This window comes from Leopardus geoffroyi, chromosome E2 (genome assembly GCF_018350155.1).
Source record: "Leopardus geoffroyi isolate Oge1 chromosome E2, O.geoffroyi_Oge1_pat1.0, whole genome shotgun sequence".
In the NCBI taxonomy this organism is placed as follows: Eukaryota; Metazoa; Chordata; class Mammalia; order Carnivora; family Felidae; genus Leopardus; species Leopardus geoffroyi.
Window position 1 is genome coordinate 44,813,549 of NC_059335.1, and position 27,351 is coordinate 44,840,899.

Genomic DNA, 27,351 nt, shown 5'->3' on the forward strand with positions numbered 1-27,351 from the left:
CACAAGGCTGAGCCAAGGGCAGTGGCAAGTAGAGTGGAAAGTAGGGCTTAAGTGGAAGTTCATACTAATTGCTGAGACCTCCGCCCTCACCCCTTGGCTCCTCGGATACAATAGGAATAGGAAGATTCCTCTCGGGAGAAACTTATCAGTCCCAGAGAAGATCTACGGATAAGTGACATTTGGTGGCTTCCACATGCTCACCCTGTAGTGAAATCCTTCAGTCAACAAGCTTTGCTGTTGCAAAACATCCACAAAGGTGTATGGTGCCTTGCTTAACAGTTGAATACAAATGGAGAGCCAAGGACTGTCAACCATTCTTTGAAAGCCTTAACATGATAGAGATCAAAACAAATAGGGGAAAAGTCAGAGTAAAAGATAAGGCAGAAAAAAAGCAACCAAAAAAACACATACTCCCTGATAACTTCAGCGAGATGATACTGTACCCACCTACTACAAACTGTACAAACCTAGGATGCTGTTTACAAAGGAACATTCACATGAAAATAAAATGGAACATTAAGAGAATGAGAATTATGAAAATTACAAATTTGAGTCCACCAATGAATGCTAAAATCAATGGGCAAAAGCTTAAGTAGAAACAGGATATTTACATAGCCTCTAAGTATCTCCCCCAAAGCATTTATTAGTCACAAGGACAAAACAGTAATTTTTGAAAAGAAGCTGGCAGTGAAAAAAGTGAAAAAAAGTGAAAAAAGCTGGCAGGTGATTCAATTTAACGTCCCCAGCAATAAATAGCATCATGTACCCTTGAAATGATGCCTTGAGGATACATCACCCCCACCGCATTCCCCATAATTTATAACCTCTGTCTAATCATGAGAAGATATCAGTCTCAAGTTGGCAGACGTTCTACCAAACCACTGACCGGTTTCTTCAAAAGTTGTCAAGCTCATGAAAGACAAGGAAAGACTGAAGACCCGTCACAGATTGGGGGTGGGGAGATTGACAAAGGAGGAATGACAACTAAATGCAATTGGGATCCTGGATTGGCTCCTGGAACAGAAAAAGGAAATGTCTTTTTTCTTTGTCACCAGTGGAAAAACTGGTGACATTAAAAAAAAAGTCTGTACTTTTTTTTTTTTTTTAATAAAGTCTGTACTTAATAGCACTTTTGCAATGTTAACTCTTTTCATTTTGGTAATTGTTCTTTGGTTATGTAACATGTTGACATTAGAGGACGCTCAGTGGTGAATATATGGGAACTCTGTACTATCTTTGCAAATCTTTATAACCCTAGAATTATTTCAAACTAAAAGGTTTTTTCGTTTTGTTTTGTTTTGGTTTTTTGTTTAATTAAAGCAGTAATAAAAAGGAAAGCAATAGCAGGATTGGAAAATAAAAATGAAGAAATCCTCCCACAAGGTAGAACAAAAAGGAAACGATGGAAAGTGAGAGGTTCACATAAGAAGATACCCTGTAGGAAATCTGGAGGGGGAAATGAAGAAATTGTCACAGAAATAATACAAGAAAACATCCCAGAACTAATAATTATGATTTGGGGTCTGGAAAGGAGCCCTGAGTGCTCAGCACAATAATGAAAAAGGGACTCCTACAGAGGCCTGTCATTGTGGAATTCCAGAACACTTGAAGGGTTAAGAATAAAGTCCAAAATCACAGACCGTGGCAACACTTTGGATCACCTTGAAATCATGGTGAAACATGAAGAAATACCATCTGTGGCCATGCCACACATCAGTGAAAACAGAATCTCTGTTTCAGGGGAACCTGATTCATGGTGACAGTTGAGAACCACTGTCCCGTAAGCTTCCAAAGAGAAGCAACAGATCACTTACAAAGAATCAGGAAACCTGTATCCGTGACCAACAACACTGTAAACAAGAACACCAAGCAACAATGCCTTCTGAATGAATATATCTTCTAACCTAGAATTCAGGACACTTAAGAAATCTCTTGTTCGTGAGAATTAAGAATTATCACCTTTAGGGGCGCCTGGGTGGCTCAGTTGGTTGAGCGTCCGACTTCTGCTCAGGTCATGATCTCACAGTCTGTGAGTTCGAGCCCTGCATCGGGCTCTGTGCTGACAGCTCAGAGCCTGGAGCCTGTTTCAGATTCTATGTCTCCCTCTGTCTCTGCCCCTCCCCTGCTAATGCTCTGTCTCTCTCGGTCTCAAAAATAAAAAAAAACATTAAAAAAATTTAAAGAACTATCGCCTTTAAGTCTACCCAAGGTTTGGGCTTTTTCTCAAGACTTTTTTTTAAGTGGGTGCACCCATTTTTCTGTATTTGCTATGCCTATTCCTTCCAAGCTATTCTTTCTTTTTTTTAATTTTTTTCTTAGTTTTTAAAAATATTTTTTAATGTTCATTCATTTTTGAGAGAGAGAGAGAGAGACAGACAGACAGAACATGAGCAGGGGAGGGGCAGGGAGGGAAACACAGGATCCGAAGTAGGCTCCAGGCTCCAAGTTGTCAGCACAGAGCCCAGCACAGGGCTTGAACCCATGAATGGCCATTATCATGACCTGAGCCAAAGTTGGACACTTAACCCACTGAGACACCCAGGTGCACCCTAAGCTATTTGTTCTTAAACACATTCTTTATTCAAGAACTGCTTAGTTTTCAGTATCTTCTGTGATCGGACCCAATACCGCCTATCAGATTTTATTACCTAGATCTTCTGCTCCCCGCCAGTCACTCCCCCTACTATCTACTACGTCCACCTGCACTTTCCCACTTTTTGTATCCTTGAAAGTTCTTTTCCATGAGCCAGAATATCCACCTCCATCCCGTTCCTAATGCCAAGTGGGTTTTTTCATGACTTTTGATTCCTGTTGACCAGTCTGGGTTGCCAGTCGCACTGTGTCCGGTCTGAGCTCGGCGGGAAGTGGAGCCACCCTGGCGTTCATAGCAGTGCCCGCCACAGGTACAAAGAGTGGCAGCAGATGGGAGGCACATTTACCATGCTGGATGAATCATACCCAGACTGCACAGTCAGATGCTCAGTCTCACTCTCTCTATGAAACCTCACATTACCCCAGTCCACTCACTTCTTCCTTCTCTAAGTGCCCATCACACTCATGACCATTTTCATTCTTTGGTGCCAGACTAGTTCCTTTGTTAATCTTTCCAACTAGACTGGAGTGTCCTTGAAAGAGAGGATTGAGCAGTATACTTCCTTTGTTTCCTCCCTGTACAGGGTGCAATGTTCTACACATTGTAGGTGCTCGGAATACATTTGCTCGGTTGGAGTAGGCATAGTCGTCCCTCACCTTCCCCGCGGGCTCTTTTTTGGCAGTTGCAGTTACCTGTGCCGGCTGTGGTGTGGGAGCAGATGATCCTGCTTCTGCGGTATGGTCAGAAGGTCAGTCGTAAGCTAACACCGTGTCACATTGACTATGTCATCCACCCCTCGCTTCATCTCCTCGTGGGGGCATTTTGTCATCTCACATCATCACAAGGAGAAGGGTGTGTACAGTACAATAAGATATTTTGAGAGAGGCACCACATTCACATAACTTTTATTATAGTTTGTTGTTAAAATGGATTTTTTTTAAGTTTGTTGAGAGGGAGAATGCGTGTGCGAGTGGGGGAGGGGGCAGAGAGAGAATCCCAAGCAGGCTCCATGCTTTCAGCAGTGAGCCCCCCAGTGCATGGCTCGAACTCATGACCTGTGAGATCATGACCTGAGTTGAAATCAAGAGTCAGGAGCTTAACTGACTGAGCCACCCAGGTGCCCCAAAACTGTTTTTTTTAATTATTACTCATTGTTAATCTCTTACTGTGCCTAACTTAAAAATTAAACTATATCATAGATAAGTATGCACGGGAAAAACATACTTAGGGTTTTGTATTATCACTTGTTTCAAGAATCCTTTGGGGATCTTAAAACTGACTTACTGAGAAGGGGGACCCATTATATAGGGAGGTAGAAAATGTACCCTCTGCTGGTATGGTAGAAATGAGCATTCTTAAAATCTCTACAACCTTAATCTGACCTTTGTAGAGCAAATGAACAAGCTCTTCATACCATTTGGGAATCTTCATTATAATGAAGGTCTGTATCTTCTATTTTGACTCTGTTGGGTCTTGGCATTGTGCGATACTCAACTTCTTTCAAAAAGGTCTGACCTATACCAGAGAGCAAACTGGGGTAGTTTGGGATTATAAATAAAAGATAAATTCCCAGTTGATATACATAGAAATAGTAAAATATATATGCCTCATATGTTATTCATGAGAAAGAACTGGAATTCTAATAAGAACGAACATTCGAACATCCAGGAGTTAATTGGAAGTGTGCTGGTTATAAAAAAAAAAAAAAAACAACCCACAATTAAAATGATTGATGATGGGGCATCTGGCTGGCTCAGTTGGAAGAGGATGTGACTCTTCATCTTGGGGTCGGGAGTTCCAGCCCCGCGTTGGGTGCAGAGATGACATAGATAAAAAACTTAAAAAAATAAAATGATTGATGATCACAGGGTATTTATTTTTACTTTGGTAAAAAGGAATACATTTTCTGAAACTGGGGGACAGGGGTTAGACCTGTTGGGATCAAATGTGTTTGATGTACTTTCCCATATTAGAACTATACAGGTTTTTTTTTTTTTTTTAATTAAAAGAACATTTAATTTCATTATTTTTTTTTAACATTTATTTATTTGGGAGGGAAAGAGAGAATCCCAAACAGGCTCCACACTGCCAGCGAAGGGCCTGATGTGGAGCTCAAACCCAAGAACCGTGAGATCATGACCTGAGCCGAAACCAAGAGTTGGCTGCCCAGCTGACTGAGTCACCCAGGCACCACCCCTACCCCAAAATCTTTTATTGTAGAGAGAGCACAAGGAGGGAAGAGGGGGAGAGAGAGAGAGAGAGAATCTCAAATAAGCTTTGAGTATGGAGCCTGATACAGGGCTCAATATCATGACCCTGGGATCATGACCTGAGCTGAAATCAAGAGTCAGAAGCTCAACTGACTTAGCCACCCAGGCGCCCCAGAACTGTACATTTAGATGTTATTGTGCTGATATTGTTGCCTTATAAATATAGTAGCAATTAAAATTAGAAACACTTACAGAGTACCGGGGTGGCTCAGTCGGTTAAGTGTCCGACTTTGGCTCAGGTCATGATCTCACATGTCATGAGTTTGAGCCCCAGGTTGGGCTCTGTGCTGACAGTTCAGAGACTAGAGCCTACTTCAGATTCTGTGTCTCCCTCTCTATCTGCCCCTCTCCTACTCGTGCTCTGTCTCTCTCTCTTAAAAATAAATAAACATTTAAAAAGTTTGAGAAAAAGAAACACATTAAAAAAATTCTTCAAGAGTAGTTTTGTGGTATGTATTTTTTTTGAGGGATATGCTGGATATTTTACACGTCAGTTGGAATTGCCCTTGTATTCATTTTTTCTTGGTGCTGAGAATAGTGTCAGTTGTGTATTTATCCACCATGAACGATTAAAGACCCTTCTTTTCTTTACAAAATGTAAAATTATTGGTGCACATACACTCATATATGTAAAATTTATATGCATATACAGTGTGATACCTTATCTTTGAAACCTGCTTGCCATATCCACAGACATGCACATTTTACCATTTAATACAAAAATATGACTATTGTATATCATTTTTATGATGGTTTTCCACTGATGCATATAGCTTACCAACCCAGATCTTCTTTGATGATAGATTTCACCTCTGAGAGGTATTCACCAGTGCTCTCATAATATGTGACCAGCACATTGATAAAAAGGGATGTAAATATACTACATTTTGAACTAACTTATGCAAATGAATATTAATACAATAGACATGTATGACTGATATTTATCATATTATTTATTTTAAAATTGGGATTTTAATGTGGAGAATATCCAGACTTCCAGAGGGAATGAATGGCTGTTGGGTATTATCAAGGTAAGTGGAGGAATTGGAGTCCTTGAGGAGCCATGACTGCTGCACCTGGTAGCATTTTAATGGCATGTCCTTTGCTGCGTGCCATCATGTGACTTGTAAAGAAGTGGGATTTGTCCTAAGTGTATACTGAAACATGTCTTGTGATTAACATAACTGGTAACAGGCAACTCAGAGAGGAAAGATCACTGGCGTTCAGAGGAGAGAGAGAGGGCAAGAGCTGCTGTGTTTATTTTGCCACGGTCCATTTAGCCTTTCCTCACTGAGAGTTACTTACCTGTAACCTTGAATCTCCAGCAGTATGTTCAGCCACAAATCTCCACTGTTTATAACCCTTGTTACCATTTAGCGTTATAAAGCATGTTTATAGATGCATTGAGCCAGACATTTTCCATCTGTACTGTGTGGTGTTCCATAGGAAGCATTGGAGTGGACTTCTCAACATTCATCCTACCCCACATACTAAGTCTAAGACAGTTGGGCAGTCCTATCCCCCTGGCCTGATCGGTTGTACACGAGACCTCTGTAAGAAGTTTCCTCTCCAAAGAGAGAGTCACAGAAAGAAGTGGTGTGGCTCTCCTGCTACCAGCCTGAGGAGGAAGCGTGCACTAAAATGGCCGAACGGAGAGATGGAAAGAACATGGGACTTTGTTGACTCCAGCCGCTGATTCAATGAACCCCGAAGCTCTCTCTACAGCAGGACTTCCATTTATGTGGAGATCATAAATTTTCTAATGTTGTTCAAGCCTTTTGAGTTGAGGTTTCTATTACTTGCAGCTGGAAGCATCCTCACTGATGATCTATTCTTAAGAAGAATGACTCATGGGGAAACAATCCTCCCAGCTTCTGATTAACTTTGGCCTCCAGAGATAATTATCTGGGCCATCAGATGCATAAAAAAATATGGAGGTCATAAGATTAAAATTTTAGTGGTTACATTTAGGGAGAGGAGTAGTGGCTGGAAGGGGGTCTGAGAGGGGCTTCTGGAATGCTAGTGTTTCTTGATCGGAGTTGTGGTTGTATGGGTGTGTGTACTTTAAGATAAATTCATCAAACCATATATCTGTGATTTGTGTACCTTTCTGCATGTAAGTTGTACTTCAATTTAAAAAGCTTGCTGAAAAATACTATATTGTAATCAGGCCTCCAAACAAGCTGTATCTTGACTGGAAGGATATGAATGGTATATTGTGGTCATTTTTTAGGCAGCTGAATTAAGCTAGGGACATGCTTTCTTCTATAAACTTCCAGAAGCTCACTGTAATGACCTTGGGTGTGACCAGCCCACTCTAATCTCAGCCAAAATGTTTTCCCTTTTGGTTAGGCTGGGAGAGCCTCAAAGCCTTGCAAAGGAAGGGCTTCATCATTTTTAGGATGCAGTCACAATGAATATTAAAAACCCAACTAAAAACTAACAGAGCAGAGTCAGTCCACGAAGGGCTTTGTCAAGCCGCATTCTCTGAGAGGTATTTTAGTTATAGGGGGTCCACTCCAAGGAAACCACTGGGTTTGGAAGAATGCAGTCACGGACCTCATGCAGCTGAGGTTATTGAGAGTTTTAATTCATGGAGGAAGAGCTATAACATGCTTAGTCAGGTTTTTTGTTTGTTTGGAAGAAAAAATATATGGTCTTTGGGGACCCAATTATCTAGAGAAAGACTTGACTCCGCTACAAGAAAACTAGCTAAGGAAAGTTACCATAAATCATGGGTTAGATGGATAGTGGAATTGAATAATGTGACAGCAAGACTCTGGGAATACCAATCTTCATGAGGGAGAGGATTTGAAGAGGGATCCCATCATGAAACTAAATGGGGAGTATGGTTGATTGGTGGTCAGGCCCTTGGAATTCAAATTCCTGAGGGATGTAGAGCCCTGTTCTGTTTGAGCAGCCACATCGATCTGCAGAACCGGAGGCTGACAAAAAGAATGTGGAGACAATGTATTTTATTATATTCCACCTATCTCTTCAGGGTGCTTTCACACCATTATATCCTCACTACCACCTGGTGATGTAGGTAAGTTAGAACTGATCCTAAGAGAGACAGTGACTAAGAGAACAGGTTCTAGAGTCACCAAGACCTGGGTTTGGTTCCTGTCTCTGTCTTGCTAGTGGAATGTTTGTGCAATCTACATAGCCTGTGTTTGTGGTTCTCTGCTTCAGAGGACATTAGGCAACGTGGAGATATTTTTGATTGTCACAACTGGAGGAGGGCCATTAGCATCTAGTGGGTAGAGGCCAGGGATACTGCTCAACATCCTACAATGCACAGAACAGCCCCCCACCACAAAGAATTTTCAGTCCAAAATGTCAATAGTGCCACTGTTGAGAAACGCTGGGTCCTATCTGATTCTCAGTCTCTTTGTCTGTAGAATGGGGATATCAACATTATCTCATTGGGTTATTGTGAAGGGTAGATTAAATAACAGTTGACATTGGATTGTCTGTTCTTCCACCATCCCTTCCCTCTGTTCAAGGAACTGCCCTCACAGGACTTTACATCTCTACAGAATTAGATTTCTACGGGCTGAATGCCAATAACCTGCAGTTCCATCTAGTTTCATGATGTTTGTCCCTAGCAGGCATTTTGCGTAGTATGACTCTGCCTCTTTGCCACAGTTGACTGGGTCAGGGGTGGACACTCGATCCAAACCAAAGCAGTCAGAATTTTCTCCCCAGGAAACTTTGTAATTTGCACTGAGAGTCAAGTCTGCTAGGGTCTTGAATGGAGAAGATACAAACCTGGGAGTTGTGGGTGGCCATTTTCTCCCATGTGGTCGGGGGTGCAGTTTATAACAAAAGAGAAAATTGCAACAATTATGGAGAGAAAGGCAGCCAGAAGAGACCCAGTTCCCAGAGTCTGTGTCCTGGCTGCTCCCTGCCCTTAGGCCCCGTAGCCCATTTCTACATCCTTGTAAGACTTTCTGCTTAACCTGGCTCCGGTTATGTGTCTCTCATGTCCAAGAGACACATAATAACCACCAAGAACATACGTAACAGCACTTGGCATGGTGCCCAGGAATTAAGCCCCGAATAAGTGGCAATTATTATTATCATCCCATATTAGAGATAAAAAAGTTGACACCGAGAGATTAAATAATTTGTCTCGTCACACAGCTCTTTAGCAGTACAGGTGATCTGAAATCCGGGTCTCCTCACATCTAGACTGAGGTTCTGTTCTGTCTGTTCTTTAAATTGTGAAATAAAACTTTCAGAATAGCGCATGGGTAGCTAAGTATCTAGGTGTAGTTAAAAATAACTCGCAGTGAATCTTGGTGTATCTCACCCAGGACAGGAACTAGAAAACTGGCTGTAGCTCGGAAGACCGTCCTGTGCCTCTCCCTGCCACGACTCCCTGCCAGAGGTAACCAATATCCTGTTTTTTGTTGAAATGGCTTTTAATAGTTTTTTCCACCTACATGTGCACCCCTAAACTACATGATTTAGCTTTACTTGTTTTGGCATTTATAAAACGAGACTGTACATATTCTTTTGTAACTTTTTAAAAATTTCGACACTGTATTTGTGAAGTTCCTCTATGCTGTTATGCATAGTTGTAATCCGTTTATTTTCTTTCTTTCTTCCACAGTGGATTTATCCAAGCTACTGGTGACGAACATTAGGTGATTTCCGATTTTCAGCCAGTGGTATTACCAAGGGCATCCTGGTCTGTATATGCTGGTGCATGTGTGCAGGAATGTCTCCTGGGTACCTACTTGGAGTGTACCTGTCGTATCTGAGACTTCCTCTGCTCCACATACTCGGGGGTTTGGGTTCTTTCCCAGGCACATGCCAGTACCGGGGCCAGAGGTTGAAGAAAGTACTGTGTAGTGCTGTTGGACACATAGAGATTTAAAACAAAGTATCTTTCCTCAAAAACTGAAACATAGGGTTACCACATGGCCCAGAAATTCCACTCCAAGGTATCTACCCAAGAGAACTAAAAACATATGTTCATGTTAAAACTTGTACATGAATATTTATAGCAGCACTATTCAGAATAGACAAAAGGCCCATCAATTGATGAATGGATAAACACGATGTGGTCTATCCATACAACGGGATATTGTTCAGCATAAAAAGGAATTAAATGCTGATACATGAGACCACGTTATGCTAAGTGAAAGAAGCAGGCACGGAAAACCATATATTACATAATTCTGCTTACATGAAGTGTCCAGAATAGGCAAATGTATAGAGACAGGAAGTAGATTGTGGTTGCCAGGGGCTGGGCGAAGGGGTGAAGTGGGGAGTGACACTTATGGGTACAGGGTTCCTTTAGGAAGTGATGAAAATGTTTTGGCATTAGTGATGTTGGTCTCACAGCTTGTGAATAAACTAAAAGCCACTGAACTATAGTCCTTAGAAGGGTAAGTTTTATGGTATATGAATTACATCTTAATGAAAATGTAACTAAAAACATAGTATCTTTGCTCATTCATTTACTCAAAACACGCGTATTATGTACGTATTAAGTACCTAAGATATGCCAGACATCACTCAGCACATTGTTGGGAGACATTGGTCAGTGAGTTAGACGCGGCCCCCATGTGGGTCAGAACGATTGTCAGAGAGCAAGTGACACATTCAAGAGTGGTCACTGAGCAGAGTTTAATGAAGGGACTGCTTGCAGAAGTATGGGCAGGGTTAAGAGGTCCCTGGGGAAGTGAGGCATTTCAGGGTTGGCAACAGACGGCAGCCATTACCCCCCCCCCCCCCCCCCCCCCCCCCACACACACACACAGGCCTGGAAAGGCAAGGGGAGAAAAGTGGTTCCCGGAACCCAGCAAGAGCTGCAGGAGAAGCTGCGTCACAGAGGCTGTGGCAGAGAGGGGGCCACCTACCCACGGCTCCCTCTCCCGTCTGCTGCTGGCGGGTATGGGAGTGTGGGCCACTCAGACCCCATCGGTCAGCCTCCTCAGGCCTAGAGGACAGGGGAGAAGGCTGGAGAGGGACTCTGGAGAAGCAAATAGAGACTCTCTGTCCTCACGGACTTTACATTTTCAGTGGAGAGACATACCAGAAAAAATAAAAGCAACAGAACGTGATAAGCAAACAGGCTGACATGAAAGAGAGCATCTTGGTGTGTGGGTGTGTGTGTGGGGCGCGGGAAGACGACACTAGATTTGCTGCCTGGGAAGGTCTTTCCAAGGGGAAGGAGGCGGTGCCGTTTAGCTGGGACCTGAAGAATGAGCGCCTAGGTGATTCAAGTGTTATTTATTGAGATGGGGAAGCTCGGAGGAGAATCAGCTTTAGGGGAGGAAATCAAGAATGCCCTCTGGGACATATTAAAGACAGAACATACACCAACATCGAAAAATAACAACTCAAGTTGGAGTGTGAATCCACGGGACTCGGGAGAGGCCACGGCTGCGGGCTGACACCCAGGGCCTACCTCTCGGAAGCCAGGACTTGCGTGGACTGCGCCCTCCCTGAAGGTTACACCAAGTGCTGGCACAGCGCGCTGGCTCGGGGCCTCCCGCCTGCTCCCAGGCCTCCTCCCAGCATTTATTGGGACTTTGCCACATCCCAGGTTCTTCCTTCACGAAGGCGAGAAGGGCCAGGGGAAGGGAGTATCCTTTCTGAACACCAGACGTGACACATCGCCTTGACCGGGCAGGAGCTTCAGTGTGATAGCTAGGGGGGCCACAGGTAGGCCTGCCGACCACGAAGGGTCCAAAACCTACTTGGAAAGGCACCCAGGCCTGTGACTAATATGGTGGTGCTTCGGAGCACCCGGAGGGAAAAGCTGGCCCAACATCCTAGCTGGAGCCAAATCAAGAAAGACAGCAGGAGAGAAGTGAGTCTACAACTGGCACATTCTACCTCACCCGGTGGGTCTTGTGGCATCAGCTGGAGTCCTCCTTCGGGTGCCTCTAGCCCGCACAACTTGGCACATCTCTGTATTTTCTTCCATAGAGGTCTCTCCTCTCTGGCTCCTGGCCCAGCCAGTTGCCCACAGACTGGAAAACAAAGGCTCACTGCCTTCCCTAGAGACCTGGGCTTAAGGGATGGGCCTTGAGCAGGCTGGGCGGATGCTCTGTTGATTTTTTTTCCAAGTGTAGAGAATGTGACAGCCAATTCCTGTTGGAAATGGCTTTTGTTTTCTTTGGAGCACAAAGCACTTTTCCTTTCTCGTGATTGTTTCAGTTCAGGTCATGTTTAGGATGGAGATGATTTGCTAACCTAATTGCTTGCCTTTTAGATCTGTGGTTCTTAAGCTTTGGGGGCACAGATCCTACTGCAACCCTGATAAAAACCATAGACCCTCTCCCTAAAACACACACACACACACACACACACACACACACACACCCCTCCCAAATTTAACATTTAACATCAATCCTAGCAGGTTAAGGTCCCTTGGGTTAAGGAAGGTCAGTCCTTCCAACTCCCCCACTCCCAATCCCCTCTGCCCCCTCTTTCTTTTCAGTCTGGATCTTAAAATTCCCTTTCTTTAGCACTTCTCAGGGGCCAGCATTTCTTGCCTGCTTTCTGCCTGAATTAATCCCAGGTGCCCAGCCTGTGAGGAGCAGGGGCCTTCGCTAGCTTCAAGCTGCTTTTGGCTCGGAGGCTCCAGTCCGGTGTCGCTTCAGTTTTTCAGGCAGCAGAATATTCCAGTGGGATTTGTAAAACTTTTGTCTCATCCGTGCCTAGCTGTTACGGAGGGGCCAGACAGCAAGAGTCTCTGCAGATTCTAGACGAGGGGGCACAGCTTTGGATGAGACTAGGGAGACAGGCGTTGTCTGGTTTTGTTAAATTCCAGAAGCAAGTCACTTTGCCAAAATTGCCAAAAATAAAAGGACTGTCTAGACACATATTAGAAGCTCTCCTATGAAGACAGGCCATCCTGAAGATCATGGATTTATGCTTAAATGGTGAGACAAAGGGGGTCATTTAAGTAACAAACAGGTATTGTACCTGCTGGTGTTCTAGGCCGGTTCTAGGCGCCTGGGGGGGCGGGGGGCACGTGGTGAATGAGACAGACAAGGCACCAGAGAACTTTAGGTAGTGACAAGTGCAAGTATGAAAACAGGATGAAGTGATAGATGTGACCGTGCGGCCGCCACGACGAGAGAAGATGTCTCTGAGCAGGTGGCACTGGAGCTCCAGCCTGATGATTGAGAAGGGAGCATCCACCGGGAGGAAGCGAGCTCCAGGTGGAGGCAGCGGCCGCTGCAGGGCCTAGAGGCTGGAACGAACTGGTGCGCGCGCAGAGGAAAAGAAAAGCGCTTGTGGACGGCGCGGTCCGAAGTGGGGAGGAAGGAGAGGGGAGGGAAGGAGAGAGGTAGGCGGTGGGCAGATGACAGTGTGCTTTGTCGGAAAGACGACGAAGGGTCTAGAGCAGGCGTCTGATGTGATGTCATTTGCAGTTTGGGAACGGGCCTCCTGGAGAGAAGCACATTGGGAGAGAGCGAGAGCGAGCGGAAGTGGAGGCAGCGCGAGGCCGGTCGTGGGGGCCAGGTGAGGGGGGGGAGGGGGCGGGGATGGCGGCTCAGGCCTCTCGGTGGCGCTACAGTCGGAGAGAGGAGGAGGCTGTTTTCCAGGTGAACGCACGGGGTGCATAGTATAACGCATGGCGGTTAAGACTCCATGGAAACTTAAGTTTAATACGTTTTCGAAGGGCCAGGGCTGTGGTGTTCTCGCTCTTGGCCAGTCCAAGGCTTCCTGTTCGTGCCCTTCCAGGAAAAACAATGACAAAGATACAAATCCTCCAGAAGAGAAAGTTGCTTGGCTGTTCTTGTCTCTGCAGAATGTCAATGTGCTTGGCAGGCAAGAGGAGGGGAAGGACAGCGGATATGTATTAAGTGCCGACTGCATACCTTGATCTCATTATCCAAGAACCCTGCAAGCCTCACTTTTTTTTTTTTTTTTTTTTTTTTTGAGATGAGGAAACAAGTTCAGAGAGGTTAGTTTAATTGTCCAAGGTCACATAGCTAACAAGTGACAGGGCTGGGATCCAAACCCAGGTCTGTCTGACTCCAGTTCCTTCCACATCGGGCCCTGGGCTGGCGAGACCAGGTGAGCACACTGAGTAGGCCTGCATGGCCCCGAGGCTCCCCAGGGTTTTAGCTACTCCTCGGATGAGAGCTGGTCTCTGTTGGGGGTCTGCTGACTTTTCCAGACCCTGGGGGTGTGCTGGGTGCAGTGATGTTGAAGAGTCATGTTTTAAGACAGTCCCAATGGTCGGAAGATTTCCCAATGCCAGCGAATCTAGTAAAGACAGAAGGAGTTTGGGTCTTGAGACAAGCTTATTAGCACTCATTCCGTTTGGGTGAAATCAATTAGGGCTAACTGGAAGGTACAGCCTCTGCTCTCTGTTGACTCTTGAAATGAGAGACTGATGGTGGCTACCAGTTATCATGGAGGCATGCTCAGGGGCAAAGACTCTGATGACAGAGTCTAGGCTGTGAATCCTGCCCCTGCTGCTCTGTGGCCAGTTACTTGGTAGGAGGACTCCGCAGGGTTCGGGAGGGTGACTGTGTGTGTCACCTAAGACCCCTGTGGGTCTCAGGCAACTTAGAACGGACTGGGCCTTGCAGGTTCCACCCGGCCTGACTGCCCAGGCCTGCGCCAGAGAACGACCGGGCGACGTGCCCAGTGACGGCACAAAGGAAGAGCCTCACACCCCGGGTTACACCCAGGGTTACGCAGAGCAGCATGACACTGTGACCTTGTCTTCGGTGCTTTTACCATCTGCTGGGTGCTGCCTACTAGACTACAAGCTCAGTGCAGGAGGCCTTTTTTTCTCTCTTCTTGTTTCCACTGTGCTTGAGTGGGTTACCTGAGGTTGGCTGACAGATATGTCTGGATCCTCCAGGACTGGACACGTCAGTGGGAGTTAGAAGCCCAGCAAGAGGAAACCAAGGCATTAGGAAGAGTACGTTTTAGGATCAGGTAAAAACTAGCTGCCAGCACGGGGAGGGAAGCCTTGGTTTTCCCATCTGTGGAATGAGGCGATGAGGCATGAGGTCGTGCACCTAAGTGCTTAGCAGAATTCTCGGCACATAGCGCCCACCGGAGTGAGTGCATAGCGCTTCTACAACCACCCCCCGGCGCCTTGCATGGTTCTTCATGTCTCGGTGGGAACTTTTACATTTTTTTTGACTGTGACCCACACCACAACCTTCTAATGTGTGTGCATGTCTCTTTAAATATAACCAAACTATAAATTTTGTGAACTAAGACCCTTACTATGTGTGATGAACTTTGATGGTTTGCATTGTGTTCAGTTTTGTTGAAACAATCCTGAAGGGGCAAAGGGTTACTTTCTGGGGGTGATGGACATATTCTGTATTTTGATGAAGGTGGTGGTGGCATGGATGTCTTTGCCCAAAATCATTGAACTCTATATTAAAATGGGTGCCTTTTATTGCGTGTCAGTTAGATCTCAGTAGATTTGCAACCCTCTAATTTTTATTGAGATACAATTCACATTTCACAAAACTTACCCTTTTAAAGTGGATACTTAAGTGATTTTTAGTATAGTCACAGAGCAACTGTGACCACAGTCCAAGGTCAGAACATTTTCATTACTCCAGGAAGAAACCCCGTACCCATTAACAGTCACTTCCCATCCCCTCAACCCTAGTCCCTGGGAACCACTAATCTACTTTCTGTCTCTGTGGATTCGCTGGTTTCAGTCTTGCATGGCCGGGAGAGCAGCCTTTGAAGTTAGACTGGTTACTGGGCCTCTCAGGGGCCACCACTCACCACAACTGGGATTTCTCTGTTTGGTCCTGGCACTGGGTGGTGAACTCCAAGATCATCAGAGATGCTGGCAGATGACTCACATCCTGTGTCCCCACCTCCTTCCTACACAGACCCCAGGTCCGTTCAGTCCTCCGGAAGTGCCCCTTGCTCTCCTGGTGAAGATCTGGACGATGATGCACCAGTGAAGGAGTGGAGAATGGACTTTCCAAAGTCCATGGGCAAACCCATCACAGAAATGCAAAGAAGTAAGTAAGGTCTCAGAAATGTGTCCAGCAAGGTGGGGGTTGGGAGTGGACTTGGAACAGAGGTTGGGCAAGATGAGTAAGTTAAGGGGCTGTTACCAGCCTTCTGGAGGACGGGGGACCTGGAGGTGGCTCGTGCCCCATGTATCTGGCTCTTTCCCACACCAAGACTCCACCCAGGACTATGGAAACGGTCCTCACTCCCTCCACCCCCACTGCCTTGGAAAGGTGTGGCCAAAGGAACAGCTGAGGAAGGGAGAGGTTGAGAAGCAAAGGGGCTAAGTCTACAAGGGGGGGTGGATGGGGGGAAGGGGGGCAAACCCACAGCTGACTAATGACTGGCACCAGCTCTGCAATGACCTGGAAATGGGTCTGCTACAAGTGCTTTCAAAAGAGACATGGAGTCTTCGCAGGGACCACCTGGAGAGGTGAGAGGAAAAAGTCCGGGAGCTTTAGAAACCCTTTTTAAATTCTTACCAATAGGGATGGAGGTAGGACTCCGGTGATGTCTAGGGAATGAGTGCACAAGCCACTTACATAATAAAGTTATCATGTGCGATTGTCTCTAATAAGCCTGGAAGGATTCTCACTAACCTGCCAGTAACCTTAAGGGAAAGGAGTTTCACTGTCTACTTTTTTTTTCTTTCTTTTTTTTAGAATTGTTTGCTATTTGCATAATTTTTTAAAAAGATATATTTTTACTCTTTGTTTAAATAGGTGATACATTCACATAGAAAATCTTCCCATTCTTGCCCTCATCTGCAGAGACACCCTCTCCGCATGCTGCAGGTGAGTAATGTTCTTAATTATGTATCTTTCCAGAATTTCTTTATGCATATTTAAGTAAATTTATATAAAGGTTCTTTTTTTTTTTAATAGAGAGCACGTGCAAGTGATGGGAGGGGCAGAGGGAGGGAGAGAGAGAGAGAGAGAGAGAGAGAGAGAGAGAGAGAATATCTCAAGCAGGCTTCATGGTCAATGCCAAGCCCAAGGTGGGGCTTGATCTCGTGACTGTGAGATCATGACCTGAGCCAAAATCAAATGTTGGATGCTCAACTGACTGAACCACCCAGGTGCCCCTATATAAGGATTCTTAATACAACTTTTTTGAACTCTATCTCTGGGAGGGAAAATTTGAATTCAAACCAATGACTAGACATAAGGACTCTGGAGATTTCCCATAATGAAATATCCACAGGCAGCCACTGGGAATGAGGGTTAGCCCTCCAAAGGGAAGAGAGCATTTAGACATAATATATGTAAAACAAAAGTGATAAATGGTCACGGGCCAAGAAATACAATAAGAAGGAAAATTACTCCAAATCTCTCCACCTCAAAATAACAATAATTAACATCAATTGAACATTATTCTGGACCAGTGATGTCTAATAGAACTTTCTGTGATGACATAAATGTTTCCACACTATTGAAGTAACCATTAGTAACATATGCCTGTTGAGTGCTTGAAATGTGGCTATTGCATTTGAGGAACTGAATTGCTTATTTTGTTTTTTTTTAATTAACTTTAACTTAAACATACATAACCCTGGGTGTCTGATGCCTGCTGTAATGGACAGCACAGTTCTACCCCCCGCTGAGTACGTACGCATGAGTGGAAAGATGTAAAAAAAAGGCTGCGGATGCTTGGCATTGCCCAAACATATAATCATGATTACTAATTGATTTAGTAATTCTATTTCTAGGAATTATCTTTAAAAAATGGTTATGACTGGGCTGCCTGGGTGGCTCCGTTGGTTGAGTGTCTGACTTCGGCTCAGGTCATGATCTCACGGTTTGAGAGTTCGAGCCCCGCGTCAGGCTCTGTGCTGACAGCTCAGGGCCTGGAGCCTGCTTCAGATTCTGTGTCTCCCTCTCTCTCTACCCCTCCACCACTCACACGCTGTCTCTCTCTCAAAAATAAATAAACATTAAAAAAATGGTTATGACTTTGTTCAAAACTGAGCTCTGAGAATGTTTATTAATGAAAAACTGGAACGCTGTAGGGAAAGTATTTACTGACATGGGAATATGTTCACAACTGTCTTTTGAGTGAAAGGCAGGTTATAAAGCAGGATGGTTTCATTAAAATGTAGATATAAATAGCCTAGAAAGATATATTTCAATGTCTCAGTACATGGCAGGCACTCATCATATATTTTTATACGAACGAGTGTATGTTAATAAGAGTTAGCACTGGGTGATGAAATTATGAGTGATTTTATATGTGCTTCTGCTCCCTTATTGTATTTTCTCACTTTCTGTGGTGAACACATTGAAAAAACAAATATTTCCTGAACAGGGGTGCCTGGCTGGCTCAGTCAGAAGAGCATGCTACTCCTTTTTTTTTTTTTTTTTTAACATTTTATTTTTTGAGAGACAGACAGAGACAGAGAATGAGCAGGGAAGGGGCAAAGAGAGAGGGAGACACAAAATCCAAAGCAGGCTCCAGGCTCTGAGCTGTCAGCACAGAGCCTGATGTGGGGTTTGAACCTACAGATGGAAGATCATGACCTGAGCCAAATTCAGATGCTCAACCAACTGAGCCACCCAGGGGCTCCGTAGAGCATGCGACTCTTGATTTCAGGGTCATGAGTTCGAGCCCTACTTTGGATGTAGAGTACTAAAAATAAATTTAAAAATAAACTTAAAAAAAACTGCAGAAAGAAATATAGTTGCTAGGTAATAATATTTGAGAGCTGGAAGGAATTTTGAGATGAAAGCACATTCGGCTAGTTAAAGGCAGAAACCCAGGTTTCCCGACTACACACAAACAATTTCTAGAGCCAAGGAGAAAAGGTTGCTGGATTGTCTCCTGTTCTGGATTACCCTGGCCAGGACAAACTCTCTCCGTGTGGCAAACCAGGAGTGGATTTAGAGAGGAGAAGACAAAGGGTATTAATGCTCCTCAGCAAGGTATAAAATATCACAAAAAATCTGTCTTAACAAACTATGGGCATTGCAATCTTTGCTCTAGCTGGGCCTGCCTCCCCTGTGTTGGTCCCTCTGTTGTGACTCCAGCCGGACACCCTCCAGGACTCCCTATCCGGTCAGCGTGGGGGAGAGAAGTCTCTGTCCCTTGCAGGAGGAAGTTTTCTGGTTGTCCCCATGTTTTGGCTCTTCTTCAAAGCCTATCCTTTTTCAAAATTCTTAGCTGAATCACTAAGTCTCCACCTCAGATGTCCTTTCTTTTTATTCAGCCCGTGCTTTTGGTATTCATGCTCCACATTGAAACTTTATTATGTGAAATGATTATTACTACCTCAGAGGTCTTAGTTCTGTGACTTGGTCACACTTTTTTTTATCCCACTTTTTTTTTTTTTAGTCCCAACTAGGTCCTAAGCTCTGGTGAGTACAGAAATGTACAAAAAGTATTTATCCAAGAGAAGTGAGAACACAGACCCACCAAAAAACCTCTGCAAAAATGTTCACAGCAGCTTTATGTGCAATAGCCAAGACTGGTAGTAACAAACCAAATGCCCACGCACAGGAGAACAGATAAATAAATTGTGACATAGGCATTTATTGCTTAGCGATAAAAATATGGACCAAGGGCTTGAGTAGACATTTCTCCACAGAAAATGCGCAAATGGCCCACGAGCACATGAAAAGATGTTCAACATCACCGATCATCAGGGAAATGAAAGTCAAAACCCTAGTGTGATACCCTCCACACCCATCGGGATGGCTCCTGTCAAAATCCCCTAGACAGTTGCAGGTGTCGGCAAGGATGTGGAAAAAGTGGACCCCTGTGCGCCGCTGGTGGGAATGTGAAATGCTACGGCCGCTATGGAAAATAATAGGGCAGTTTCCCAATTACTTATGTTCACAGCAGACAAAAGGTGGGAGCAGCACCCTGTCTGCTGATGGATGAACATATAAACTAAATGTGGTAGATACATATGATGGGATAGTGCTCAGCCTTGACAAGGAAGGAAATTCTGACACAGGCTGCAACATGGGTGAACCTTGAGGACATTATGATACGTGAAATAAGCCAGCCACAAAAAGCTAAATACTGTATGATCCCATATCTAAAAGAGGTAATAAAGTAGTTGAGGGGTGTGGGGCTGGCTCAGTCGGTAGACGTGCCACTCTTGCTCTTAGGGTTATGAGTTCAAGCCCCATGTTAGGTGTAGAGATTACTAAAAAAATTAAATAAATTAGCTTTAAAAATAAATCAAGTAGTCAAATTCATAGGAACACAAAGTAGAATGGTGGTTACCAGGGGCTGGGGGGAGGGGGGAAAGTTGTTGTTTATGAGTGTAGTGTTTCAGTTTTGCAAGATGAAAACATTCTGGAGATCTGTTGCACAACAGTGTGAATGTGCTTAATGCTACTGATAGTACACTTAAGTATGGTTAAGTTGGTAGATTTTTATGTGTGGGTTTTTTTTTTTAATCACAATTTAAAAAGCTGTCAAGGTCATCAAAAATGAGGAAAGTCTGAGAAACTGTCAGAGACAAGAGGAGCCTGAGGAATATATATGATGACTGAATGCAATAGAGTGTCCTGGATGGGGTCCTGGGACACAAAGAGACATTAGGTAAGCTGAGGAAATCTGAATCAACTCTGGACTTTAGTAAATAATGATACATCAACACTGGTATGTTAATTGTAACAAATGTACCATACTGTGAGATCTTAACAGTAAGGGAAACTAGGGGTGCCTGGGTGGCTGAGTTGGTTGGGCATCTGAATCTTGATCTCAGCTCAGGTCTTGATCTTGGGGTTATAAGTTCAGGTCCTGCCCTAGGCTCCATGTGAGGTTTGGAGCCTACTTAAAAAACAAAACAAAGGGTTCCTGGGTGGCTCAGTAAGTTAAGCATCCGAGTTTGGTTCAGGTCATGATCTCCTGGTTCATGAGTTCGAGCCCTGCATTGGGCTCTCTGTTGTCAGTGCAGGGCCTGCTTTGGATCCTTTGTCCCCTCTCTCCCTGCCTCTCCCCTGCTTGCGCGCGTACACACACACACACTCTCTCTCTCTCTCTCTCTCTCTCTCAAAAATAAAGAAACATTAAAAACAAAACAAAACAGTAAGGGAAAGCCTGCCTGGGGCATATGGAAACTTTTTTTTGGTACCTTTTGACCACCTTCACCCATTTTGCCAACCAGCCCCTCCCCCCCCCCCCCCCCCCCACAGCTCTGGCAATTACCAGTCTGTTTTCTGTATCCATGAGTGTGGTTTTGTTTCTTTGCTTGTTTGTGTTTAATTTTTATTTATTTTTATTCTCTATACCCAACACAGGGCTCAAACTCACAACCCCTAGATCAAGAGTTGCATGCTCTACTGACTGAGCCAATCAGGTGCCCCTGTTTGTATGATTTTTTAGATTCCACATAGGAGTAAGATTGGACATAATTTGTCTTTATTTCGTGAAAAAATAGAAAATCTGAAAGACTGATTATTAGAAAAGAGATTAAACCAGTAATCAAAAACCTCCAACAAACAAAAGTCCAGGACTAGATGGCTTCACTGGTGAATCCTACCCGACATTTAAAGAATTAATACCACTTCTTCCCAAACTCTTCTAAAAACAGAAGAGAGAACACTTCCAAATTCATTTTATGAGGCCAACATTACCCTGATACCGAAACCAGAAAAGGATGCCACAAGAAAAGAAAAATCCTTGACAAAATATTAGCCAACCAAATCGAATACATGAAAAGGATCATACGTCATGGTCAACTGGGATTTATTCCAGGGATGCAAGGATGAGTCAACGTATACAAATCCATCAAGAGGATACATCACACTGACAAAGTGAGGGATAGAAGTTACAGGATCATCTAAATGAATGCAGAAAAAGTATTTGATAAAATTCAACATCATATATGATAAAAACAAATGGCGAGTCCAGAGGGAACCATGCCTCCACGTAATAAAGGCCGTATGTTTATCCAGCCAGCAAAAAGAGTGAAATCTTACCATTGGCAACGACATGGATGGAACTAGAGAGTATTACGCTAAGTGTAATCAGTCAGTCAGAGAAAGACGAATACCATGTGATTTCACTCATATGTGGAACTTAAGAAATAGAACAAGCAAAAGGGAAAAAGAGAGAGAGGCAAACCAAGGAACAGACTCTTAGCTAAGGAGAACAAATTGATGGTTACCAGAGGGGGTGGTGGTTGGAAGGATGGGTGAGATAGGGGATGGGGATGAAGGAGTGTGCTTGTCCTGAAGAGCACCAGGTGTTTAAAATAAAAACTTAAAAATAAACAAATACATACATGCGTGCACGCATGCATACTCTATGTGACAGGCCCTCAGCTAACATCATGCTCAACAGTGAAAGCTGAGAGCTTTTGCTCTAAGGTCAGGAACAAGACAAGGATGCCCACTCTCAACACTTTAATTCAACATGGTATTGAAAGTCCCGGCCTGATTATTTAGGAAACGCTTTGTATTATCTTTATAATTTTCTATAAAGGTAAAACCATTCAACAAAATAAAGGCCTTTAAAAAAATAATTCAGGGGGCACCTGGGTGGCTCAGTCAGTTAGCATCAGACTCTTGATCGTGGCTCAGGTCATGATCTCACGGTTCGTGGGTTCGAGCCCCACATCAGGCTCTGCACTGACAGTGTGGAGCCTGCTTGGGATTCTCTCTCTTCCTCTCTCTCTCTCTCTCTCTCTCTCTCTCTCTCTGTCCCTCCTGAGCATGCGCACGTGCACCGTCTCTCAAAACAGACAAACAAAATAAAATAAATAATAATTTAGGCTCTGCCTTGGAGGAATGTGGTGGCTGGGGGCATGAACTTGGAGTGGGTTTCCTGGATTCAAACCCTGGCTGTACCGTGATCTGGCTGTGGGCCCTAGAGAGAGATGTAACCCTCTCGGTGGGACAATGTCTTCTTCTGGAAAGTAAGTGGTAATACTAGGACCTCCCTCAGGGGGGAGCTGTGAAGACCAAATGAGATACTCCACACAAGTGCTCGGCACCACCCTTGACTCTTCTATAAGAGTAAGAAATCGCAGCAGACAGATCAGTGGCTGAGAGTGCATTTCAGAGCCAGGCAGTCTGGATTCAAATTCTGGTCTCCAGCGTCTATTTATAAATTTGTGGGCCAGTCATTTGGACCGAGCCTCAATTTCCTTAGCTATAAAAAGGGCTGAATAACGCCCACCCACAGGGTTGTTGGGAGGATTGAAGGAGCTCCGTGCACAGGGTGAGTGCTGGCTCAGTGGTTGCTGCTGGAGTTGAGTAGATGTGCAGTAAGAACCCAGGGGAGGAGCAAACAAAACCGCCCGGGCGTCCACGGAGGCTGCAGAAAGGGGCCCGCTCTGGCTTCTGGGCTGAGACTGCTGATGGGCTGCTTTGCAGTGCTCCAAGGTCCCATGTGACCTCCTCCCCCACCCTGTGAGGTCCTCCCAGGTCCCCAGCTTTGGAACAAAGCCTCCGCCTGCCGTTCTGCCACTGTTCTCTGTCTGAACTCTGATTAGGCCCTTATCTCAGCGGCTTTGCCCTGCTTGGCTGCCTGTCACATTCAATTCCATTCCAGGCCTTTCATCCTGCCCTGGCCTGAGTGTCCCTGAGTGTGAGGTTGTGGGACATGGGGCCTGGTCTCTATCGTCCTTGATTCCCACAATCCTAAGCACCAGTTCCAGAACACAGCAGCTGCTCAGTTCATGGCGGCTGAAGAAAATAAAATGAGAAGCTAACTCCCAGGCCTTGTTGTAGTTGGTTTTCAAGGCACTGAGAAACACCGGCGTGCTCCCCCTTCCTCAAAAATACCTCCTGTCTCTGGACTCCCTCAACCCCCAAATTCTACAATTAGAGCTTCATTGCTTTGGCTTAAACCAAATTGGGGACCCCATACTTGATAAAAATGCAACATTCTGTATCATTCAGAATCCTAGCAGGAAGCAGAAGGCACACTCAAAAGGGTTTAACTAAAAAAATAAAATAAGACAGTTAGTGACAGGAGTGTTTACAGTGAAGTGTGCAGGATGGAAGCTGCTGGCAGGGATGGTGAGGCACCCTGGGATGTGCGACAGCAGGCAGCTGGTAGTACCCTAGGGCAGAGGAGCCAAAGGGAGCCTAATGGAAGCTGAGCCACGGAGGGGCCGCCTTGAGGGAGCACCGATGCTGTGGTGATGCAGACACTGCCCAGTGATGCGAGGCTGCAGTGGGGACTAAATATCTCCTTGTTCCTCTCCTCTTGCCCTCAGATCTCTCTGCAGTGCTCCCCACCACTCCCCGCCCCGCACCATTGGCCGCCCGGAAGCCGGAGGGTGAGGGGGCCCAAGGGTCCAGGCTCCCAGGGACAGAGAGCGAGAGAAAATGGATCTGGGCAGAGGGTAGAGGAGCAAACCGAGAACAATAAGCCTTCAGAAGTGACGTGTTTTAATCTTATCAATCGTGTGCAATTCAGCATAAATGACAGCATCCGATCCTTTAAGAAGACTGAGGGGTAAGAGACCAGGGTCCTGAAGATTTAGAAAGAGAAAGGCACCCCTGTTTGGGGAAAGCATACGTCCCCTTACGAAGAAAGGCAAACCTTGCCTGTTTCCTGTGGTGGTTCTAGAATTTCCATATGTCTGCACACTTGTTCATAAGGATGGTAATCTGGGGATGGGTAGGAAACCACCACTGAGCAATCACATGCTCCACTGAGGTCTGAGTAACTAGGGGTGGTGCTGAGGAGGATTACGGAGCATTAAGTTTCTCCCCCATCTCAGCCATTCCTTGGGCTCCTGCACAAATCTTTGTCATTGCAGGATTTCTGGGAGCCTCAGAGATACTAAGGTGACCTGTGATCCTGAGTTCTGGGAGAGGTGATCTGGGAGATATCCTTGACCCCAGGAGCCCCCTCACCAGGTCCACCCTGGGACCAGTGGGACCCACTGTGGGAACTGCCGGGATTTGGGTAGATGGTCTTCAAATCGGTGTCTGGGCTGTAGGGCAAATGGGATCAGTGGCTAAGGCTGTTGGGGAGCGGGGCGGGCGGGGGGGGGCAGTAGAGGAGCTCAGGGGCAGAGGAAGGGAGCCTTAGTGTGGGATGAGGCTCCCTTGGGGCTGAGAAGGGCCAGGGAATCATCAAGGGCCTTGGCACAAAAGTGGGATCCAGGGAGCAGGAGTCTGGGCATCACCCACTGTAGCTTGTTGGGAATAGAGGAACTCGGGCCACACCCCACGCCTCCTGAATCAGGATCTGCATTTTCACCAGATCCCTATGTAATTCTGCTTTGTGTAGTTTGAGAAGCCCTGCTCTGCTGAGTTTGTCTGCTCTTTTTCCCTCAGTGCAGCTGAGCTCTTTCCCCTCAGGGCCTTTTTCATTCAGAAAGTCATTCAACAAATGCTGAGTGACTGGTCCTTGCCTAGTACTGGGATTACAGAAATTAATAGCAGAGAAGCAAGTAGGAAACCGCAACCCAGTATGGAAAATGCTACAGTAAGGATGCCGTCCGTCCGTGGTCGGGTGGAGGAGGACTGTCAAGCTATGGTGGGGGTGTGTGGCCAGGGAATGCTTCTTGGAACTGTGTCCCTCCACCCTGCTCCTGACGCACTACTCACTTGCCCCCAAATCCCCCTCCTCTGACTCTTTCACTGTTTGTGTGCTCCGTTTCAGTTCATTATCTAAGCAGTGCTCCTCTTGTTTCCTCCCACTCAAGCCCTAGTAGGGCCCTAAATTCTGAATGTGAGAGGTTGAATGAACGGATGGATGGATGGACATATGGGACAGATTATCAGTACAGCAGGGAACAATGAGACCCACTGCACTTTCCTATCACCCGCCAACCTGCTCTGCAGACCTCCTTATCCATCTCGTCCTGTCTAGATATGATTTTTGAAACATGAGTGTTTATTTCCTCGATTATGGGTTTTTCGAAGGAGCACATCAAGCATGCTAGGAGTTCTTGCAAAGTAAGTGATTAAAAGCGAGGCAGCTGAGTTGGTTAAGTGACTGACTCTTGATTTCAGCTCAGGTCATGATCTCACGGTTTGTTAAGGTTGAGCTCCTCAGCACGGAGCCTGCTTGGGAATCCCTCTCTCTCCCTCTTTACTTCTCCCCCGCTTGCACTCTCCCTCTCTCTCTCTCTCCCTGTCTCAAAATAAATAAATAAACTTAAAAACAGAAAAAAAGGAAAGTGGTTAAAAGCACAGACACAAGCCAACATTCAAATCCTTATTTACTAGGTCAGTGACTTTGAGCATGTTTCTTTACCTCTCCTGACTCAGTTTCCCCACCTGCTAAATAGGGATAATAGGAGTACCACCCTCATAGTGTTACCGGGCGGGGGTCACATGAGTGATCTGTAAAGCGCCTAGGACAGTCCCTGGCGCTCGGTAAGTGCCATGAAAGTGTTTGCTATTCATGAGAACTTGCTGTGTGTCGGGCCTGTGATCCACTGGCCTGGTCTCAGGTAATCAGGAAGGCCAAGAACATCCTCTGTGAAAGGCAGACAGTGGGAGGCTGTTCTTCCCCTCACACACATCAGAGAGTCTGAGCTAAAGGAGAAAGGTCTTTGTCCCCAGCAGGTGGCTTGCCTGGAGCCATCACAGTCTGGTAACCACTTTCATGGGGACTAGAAAGACCTTTTCCCCTGTCGTTCTCATCAGGGCTCTGTGATTGATTCTCTTGTCAGGGACCTCCTCCTCTTTGAAACCCCCCCCCCCCCCCCCCGGGGCTGGGCCTTTCCACGTCCTCCCCCTGCTAATGGGAAGCCAGTCAGTTGGCTCTGGCAGGCAGATGATGAAACCCAGGCTTGGCTGACTTTGAAACCAATTTGTAGAGTTCACATTTAGTGAGCTCTGAAGGCCAAAGGGCCAATGTTTTTAACTTGGGAATCCTCCGGGCCTTGATTGGATCTGTGTCTTCTGAGTCTCTGGGGCTCCCAGCTGCCTCCTACACATCTAATGGAATAAGAATCAGAACATGCACCTTGACCTCTGAGACTGAGTAGTGTCGTGTGGAGGGGGGTTCTTACCCTGGACCATTTCAAAAACATTTGGCTGACCCTGCGGCTCTGAGATGTTCTTGGAAACTTGGGGGATTTGTTGCCACGGCTTTCTAGCCAGGCTGCCTCTGATGTTGGGGGGACAGGAGAGGTCTCCGCCTTTCAGCCCAGGGCCCGATTGAGCAGAAGGAGGCACTCGGTCTTGGGGAACAAGAGGGCAAGTGACGCTCTTGGCCAGCTTGGGATGTCTCAGAGGAGCTGTTGAGGTGGCTGCTGGGCTAGAGGTTGGGGGCAGAGCAAGCTGAGACTGTCACTTTCAGGGGCTGACTGTGGGGTCACAAGGACAGTGTAAAACTTCAGTATTGCTGGAGTCTTTCTTTTTTTAAATATTTTATTTTTAAGTAATCTCTACACCCAATGTGGGCCTCGAACTCACAACCCCCAGACCAAGAGTTGCATGCTCCACTGACTAAGCCAGCCAGGTGCCCCTGGAGTTTTTATTCACTGCCAGCAGATGTTGTCAGCTGAAACCGTTGGTTGTCACTTCCAGCACCCTACCGACAGCACTGTCTGGGTCATGTGGGTAATCGGCACCTGGCTGA

General features: G+C 45.6%; 1 long non-coding RNA gene across 1 annotated transcript in view; it reads left to right on the forward strand.

The window, feature by feature from the left end:
• The first annotated feature begins 4,380 nt into the window (after window positions 1-4,380).
• The window catches only part of LOC123579378, a 38,935-nt gene continuing 15,964 nt past the window's right edge, over window positions 4,381-27,351 (forward strand). Inside the window, exons 1-3 of the long non-coding RNA XR_006702730.1 lie at window positions 4,381-13,356; window positions 15,717-15,851; window positions 16,566-16,637. This is a non-coding gene — a long non-coding RNA (uncharacterized LOC123579378). The remainder of the gene's footprint in view (window positions 13,357-15,716; window positions 15,852-16,565; window positions 16,638-27,351) is intronic.